Genomic DNA, 7,448 nt, shown 5'->3' on the forward strand with positions numbered 1-7,448 from the left:
CTTTTTTTTTGGTTTTTCAAGACAGAGTTTTTCTGTATAGCCCTGGCTGTCCTAGAACTCACTCTGTAAACTAGGCTGGCCTCAAACTTAGAAATCTGCCTGCCTCTGCCTCCCAAGTGCTGGGATTAAAGGGGAAATTCAACTTTAATAAGCACTGTTTGGCCCATTAAACACCTAAACACTGGTAAACATTGTTAAAGTCAATTGATAATGTTCTACATCTGCTTGGGCACCTTAAGTCTTTATTGCTAAGAAATTTGTTCTGACTTTTCTGTGAATGAGTTAGTCTACCTCAATAGCCAGTCAGGCCATTGAATGACAGCACATACAACTCTTACTTGTGTAGGGCAATTCTGGAGCAAGGAAATGTCAGTCAAGTAATTATGTCTCTGGCAGCTTACTAGAATGTACTGGAGACAGCTTGACTGTTGTGGACACTTCATTATTTCTCTGAGAACATTCCAGTTCCAAAGATGGCTTCAGTGAAGTTCCAGAATTCCTGTTCAGTCAAGATTCCTGTACTGGCCTTGGAAGATAGCATCCCAGAAAAGATGTTTCCATGAACTTCACTTTAGTGCTCCCCATAGATTTTGCCACTCAAATTGAGGGGTGCATCCTTCCTTCGGTGACTCAGCATGAAGCAAGTTATTGGCAGAACTTGTGCCATGACAGCTATACATTAATCCTTCATTTACATACCATTTCCAATAACCCCCCCTCTATATTATTAAACTCTTCAGCTCATGTATTAAATAACCATAAAGATGCCCTTTATTTTGGCCAAATTTAAACAGTGAAAATCTCTACCCAGTGGTCTTTTCTTACCTACTTATGATCGTTATAAGCAGAGCATTGTGAGATGGTAAGAGCCACAGCATCATAGTTAGCAAGAAGGCATAGGCATAATCATAGTAGTAGTAGTAGTAGAGGTAGTAGTAACAGGGTAACCAAAGAAATCTATGGTCACTGAATTTGTACTAGGGCACAAAGGCAGTAAAGATGAGGACGAAGCCCAGAGATGGCAGAAGAAGGCAGGAAGCAAAAGGCAGTTAAACAGACTGCAGCCCCTGATTGTGCGAGGAATTTCTGGGAGCTGTCAAACTCGATAGCTGAGACTTCCAACACCTGAGGCTCAAGAGCTATGAATCTAGTGGCGCTGGCAGCTTAGGAGGTCTAATCTCAGCTGGAGCTGAGGGCAGCCAACTGCTGCTGATGTGAGTTGCTGATCAGAGCCAAAAGTGTCACCAGCAGCTAAGTGCCCAGATGGTGGCAGTCAGAGCCCAGAGCATTAAGCCTGTCTCTTCCCTGAATCCCTACATCTACAGATAGCTGGCTAAGCCCTGGAGCCATAGCCTCTAGTTGTTAGGGCTAAATCTATAAACCTTTAAGCCTGTCAGCCCAGCCCATAAACATTTAGCACTCAAGAGTCTGTTTCTACCCATACAATTCTTCCTGCCTTACTCATAATTTCCATGTGAGTAGAGCAAAGGATTTCCACCAGCTCATTGGTAATCTATGCATGTAGATGGTAGCATTCTTATTACATTTCATCAGATGTGGTTCTAATGATTATTATTTATACCCATTCCTTGGTTTGTTAATAGGAAAGTACGGGATTTGTATCTGAAATCATAAGCTATTACTTCCATTCTTGTCTGCAGCCTTGCCTCCAGCATAATTCATCATTCCTTGACATTGTTCTCTCTACTTACTGATTTGCTTGAGAAAGTAAAATTTCACAGTGATTACAGAATGCAGTGATGCTGGAAAATGTCTTGCTATCTCAATATGGACCATACTAGTTCAGACATGATTGGCCAACTTCCTGGTGTCAACTTTGCATTTTCATCAGATAGTGTGAAAGACAGAAAGTTATTTAACTCTAGAAATAAAGCAATGATAAGATTATTTAATACCATTCTGACAGACTTCTTCATATTCTTCATTTTTTGATAGCCACTATGAGGAGAAATTGGAACACATGGTTACAGACTATTGGATGGACTGACCCTCCATTCAGAAGCCTGAATATTTTATTTTGAATATTTGCATGCTTGGATAAAGTTCATGAAGTTAAATTAATCCTGTTCTTTACATTTTCTAAAATTAATGTATTTGGGGAAATTTCGATTCCATTTATATTCCATTAGTATTTATATTCATTACTATTAAGACACATTATGAAAATTGTTTTCCTTATTTTAGTAGATTTATATAGATTAAATTATAAAATGTAAACTTTATGATTAGATACCTTTTGTTATGTACAAATGTCAAGCTATCACTGTCATCATGAAAACTAATAATTTTCTCTTGACAAGTTTCTCTTGCCTTGTTTGCAATTCCTTTTTTCCCCTGCACTACTATCCTAGGAAAACTAGTGAAATGACTTCTTCACTATAGGTTAGTTTTCCTGATATTAAAAATTATATAAATGAACAAGATAACATATAGCTCTACAATTTTTTATTTAAGATTAATAAACTGTGACTTATTCATGTTCGTGTGCCCATTATCTTTAGATATTGAATAATGTTCCTTTTTAATATTTTCAAGAATTAACTTAATATTTGTAATCAGGGTCCAAATATTTATAAGAAGTTTACTTTTTTCATGACACTTGTCTGTCAGAGAATTAAACTGGGAAAAGTCTGAGAAGAACTGTCAGCTATATCCACCCAGAGTATGAACAACCAACTACAAATTGTACTCGTCACTGGAGGAGAGGCTGTTTTTAAACACAGTCATGAAAGGTGTGGAAAATTAAAAGTAGCCATGTGAATAGAATAGATTAAGGTTAGGAATTATGGAGAAGAATATTTATAAATCTATTGAAGCAATTTTGGCTTTAGGAAATGAGGTGCTGAGGAAGTTAACAAAGCAGGACTATGGAATTACTAGTGGATATATGTTTTGAGGTTCTTAATGGTGAAAGAGGCAAATGGATTAGAAGATGGGGGTTCTGAGGCAGTGACTGGGGATTTAGAAATGCACTTACAGATATGGGAATATGGAAGTAAGAAGTAATTTTGGTATATTTGGGGCATTGTCTTAAGGTATACTTGAATACTTTGGAATCTACAATGGGCTTAAAATCTAGGAATTTTTGAATTATGGAGAAATCCGTGTAGTTCTATTGCCCCCCCACCAAAAAAAGAAACCAATAAATACTATCAGAGAGCAATTTTTGATTTTTGATTAACTTGCAGAGGTTTTGCCTACAGTGATAAATAAATGTAGATGTCATCCTGAAGCTAAGCTTCACCATTTTAAACTGGGAAGTTTCTTTTAAGAATTACATATCTAACAAGTCTTATCTTTTTTTCCAATAATTTTGCCTGTCAGTCCAGGAATACAAATGTCCAATTTTAAAGAATCAGGTAAAGAGTTTTTTGAAAGGAAGAAAAAGTTTCTCTGACAGAAGGAGAGAAAATGAGATGGTTCATGGCTTTTAAAATTTGCTACAATAGATGAAGTCTTAGAAATACTAAGGAGAGTATTAATAACAGATCAGCTTAGAATCAAATGGCATCTTCTTTCAGAAATGATCTCTATTTCAAATGACATTACACTATCTCAAAAGCAGTATTTCTTATGAGACTACTTCGTAAAAGACTGAAGACCTACAGACTGTGTTTGATGAACTCGAGTAACAAGCCATTCTTGGATCAATTTTCTGTCTTCAAAAGTAAATGACTTGTAAAATAGGATTCTAATTTTATCTTATGTTTAAAGTAACTTACTTTATATATTAAAACCAGAAAGAGATATGAGCACAGAACTGAGAACTTTTAAGTTTTCAAATGCTTAACATACTGGGAAAGATGACAGCTGCCAGTCTGTTTTGGGATTGTCCTTGTGAGTGATGTCTTGTGATTAACCTACCATCATGATACTGAATTTCAGACATGGGGATTATACATATAGTGTACTTGTAGAAACTCAAAAACAATGGGAAGTGAACATTTCTTCCTCACAAAAATGATTACACCTAATTTTATTTTAGATAATTCATAATAATAATTTATATGAAAAATTAAGACATCTGTCCCAACACTGGAAGTAACTGGGACCAGCAGGACCAGGCACACACAAACTCAGACAGCCCAGTGGCTCGGGTTCCTTCTGGTCTCTCTGGGCTGGTGTCCTGAGCAGACCTTGGGCACAAGCTCTGCAGCCAGTCCCACAATACCCAGAAGAAGCTCCACTCCCAAGCACTCTAACACACCCAGGATCAGAGGTGAGGAAGACCCAACATCTGTCCCAATACCGGGAGTAACTGGGACCAGCAGGACCCAGGCACACAGGAACTCCACTAGCCCAGTGGCTCAGGTTCCTTCTGGTCTGTCTGGGGCAGGTACCCTGAGCAGAACTTGGGCACAAAGTCTGCTGCCAGTCCCAAAACATGCAGAGGAAGTTGCTGCACTCCCAGGTGCTCTAACAAGCAGAGGATCACAGGATCCCAGACTCACAGGATCACACAGACAGTTTGACTCTGAGGAGTTCTGATACAACCAGGATCACAGGAAGGACAGGCTCCAGTCAGATTTAGCAAGGACAGGTAGCACTAGAGATAACCAGATGGCAGGGGCAAGCACAAGAAAATAAACAACACAAACCAAGGTTACTTGGCATCATCAGAACCCAATTCTCCCATCACAGCAAGTCCTAGACACACCATCACACCGGAAAAGCAAGATTCAGATCTAAAATCACTTCTCATGATGATGATACAGGATTTTAGAAAAGTCATAAATAACACCCTCAAAGAAATACAGGAGAACACAGGTAAACAGCTAGAAGCCCTTCAAGAGGAAACACAGAAATCCCTTAAAGAACTACAGGAAAACACAATCAAACAGGTGAAGGAAATGAACAGAGCTATCCAGAATCTAATAATGGAAATAGAAACAATAACAAAATCAGAGAGACAACCCTGGAGATAGAAAACCTAGGAAAGAAATCAGGAGTCATAGATGCAAGCATCACCAACAGAATACAAGATATAGAAGAGAGAATCTCAGGGGCAGAAGATACCATAGAAAACATTGATACAACAGTCAAAGAAAATGCAAAAAGCCAAAAGCAAAAAGCTATTAACCCAAAACATCCAGGAAATCCAAGATGCAAAGAGAAGACCAAACCTAAGGATAATAGGTATAGAAGAGTGAAGACTCCCAATGTAATGAGCCAGTAAATATCTTGAACAAAATTACAGAAGAAAACTTCCTTAACTTAAAGAAAAAAATGCCCTTGAACATACAAGAAGCCTATAGAACTCCAAATAGACTAGACCAGAAAAGAAATTCCTCCTGTCACATAATAATAAAAATACCAAATGCACTAAACAAAGGAAGAATTTTAAAAGCAGTAAGGGAAAAAGGTCAAGTAACATATAAAGGCAGGCATATCAGAATTACACCAGACTTCTCATCAGAGACTATGAAAGCTAGAAGATCTTTGGCAGATGTCATACAGACCCTACAAGAACACAAATGCCAGCCCAGGCTACTATACCCAGCAAAACTCTCAATTACCATAGATGGAGAAAACAAGATATTCCATGACAAAACAAAATTTTCACAATATCTTTCCACAAATCCAGCTCTACAAAGAATAATAGGTGGAAAACATCAACATAAGGAGCGAAACTACACCTTAGAAGAAGCAAGAAGGTAATCTTTCAACAAATCCACACAAACCTAATTCCACCTCTTACAACAAAAACAACAGGAAGTGACAATTACTTTTTCTTAATATCTTAATATGAAAATTAATATTATCAACATATCCTAATCAACTGAAATCCAAAAATATGACGAATTAGAAATTTGTTGATTGTCATCCAATGGTCTCTCTAATTTGGTAATTGGAGAAATAGGCCCGATATTGTATACTCTATATACACTTTCAGCTTGTTTGTTCATGACAGTGTCTTGCTGTGTACAACATAAGGGTCTTGAAATCTTGCTTCTCCTATCTCAGCCTCTCTATTAGTAGTATTTCATTAGTACTATTAATAGTATTTTATTTATGCTTTTACACTATACTATGATTTTCAGAACACCTTATATATTTCAAAAGTATTTATGTACCCAAAAGAAACACAGACAATTAACTTGGGAGGTGGCTTGTAGAGAACAACAAAGAATAAGACTGAATGCTTTGCTTGACATTTGTAACTCCTGTATCAAGTTTGAAGAAGAGGACTTTATAAGTTACACTTTCTCTGAGATTAATGCTTTTCCAAATTATCACAGCTAATGAACCAAATTCTTACTCCACATAATGTCTTTGCCACCCTCCAAGCAAAACCATTGTTCATTGAAACAGTTGGTGAATAACTTTATGGATATACCATGTTAATACACACAACATTTCTTAAATGAATGTAACCTTTTCTCTGTGGGTTGAGAATAAAGTCACTCACTCAAGTCAAATAGCTTTGACCATAGCAGGAAGTCTGTACCCAAAAATCGTGCCTACAATTTGTTCCTTGGTGCAGCAGAACTGTCAACTCTCAGCTTAGCTATGATGGAAGTAAAATCCTTTTGTGATGTGAGGGTCATTGAAGTGCAGCTTTATTACAATGAAATCCAGTGTCTAAAAATTGTTCTTATTTTGGGCTTGTACCACAATAAAAGCCAAGATTTTAAGCTCTACTAAATACAAAACAAAAAAACAAACAAAAAGACTTTATATATTTATGTTCATTTAAGAAAATATTAGTAGTGGTGTATTATTTTGAAATATACAGTTAATATGTTTGGAGTTATTTAAAATTTATATTGAAAAAAATGTATGTATTTTCAGTATTGCTGTAGACAAGCATCTACATAAGACTGCTAAATTGATTATTGTTTTATATCAAACAATTTTTATAATACTCATTTTTATTGTTATAATATTTTATAAAATTTAAGGAATATGATAAAAAAAGATATTGTATTGAAGGGGGGGTCTCTGAGAGTAGTTGGGATACAAAAGGGAATCAAGAATGTGATTTAATTTTATTACTTAAAATATGTTTTTAAATGTTAACCAATTCAGATAAATTGAAATCATATAACTTTTCTCATCATAATGCAATACAAGTTAAACAAATTAAAAAAAAATTAAGTGTTTATGAGTACATTTCCATGCTAAAATTACATTACATAGTGATTATTGTCATAAAAAATGGAAAAGACATTCTATTCTCTATTTTTAATGAAAACCACAAAATACTCTATTTTTAAGAAGCAAATATCAAGTGTAAGCCTTTTACTTATCATTAAGTTTTATAGAACAAACAAAAACATACCAATTTAATGAAGACAATAATATAACCATTAAGAGTTTACAAGTAGAGAGATGTGAAGAACTTGGTTTATATCTGTATTCTACATGCATGTGTGAGCACATACACACACACACACACACACACACACACACACACACATACACAC

General features: G+C 35.8%; 1 protein-coding gene across 5 annotated transcripts in view; it reads right to left on the reverse strand.

Annotated features, from left to right (window-relative positions):
• The window catches only part of Epha6 (EPH receptor A6), a 922,972-nt gene that overhangs the window by 399,424 nt on the left and 516,100 nt on the right, over nucleotides 1–7,448 (reverse strand). The window contains exon 1 of one of the 5 annotated variants that reach the window (XM_031364194.1): nucleotides 339–427. The exons of 3 other annotated variants lie outside the window; for them this stretch is intronic. The gene's annotated coding sequence lies outside the window, so the exon portion shown is untranslated. Of the gene's footprint in view, nucleotides 1–338; nucleotides 428–7,448 lie in introns of those variants that run through there. One more of the 5 variants, XM_031364196.1, reaches the window with a different exon arrangement.

This window comes from Mastomys coucha, unplaced genomic scaffold, assembly GCF_008632895.1.
Source record: "Mastomys coucha isolate ucsf_1 unplaced genomic scaffold, UCSF_Mcou_1 pScaffold12, whole genome shotgun sequence".
In the NCBI taxonomy this organism is placed as follows: domain Eukaryota; kingdom Metazoa; phylum Chordata; class Mammalia; order Rodentia; family Muridae; genus Mastomys; species Mastomys coucha.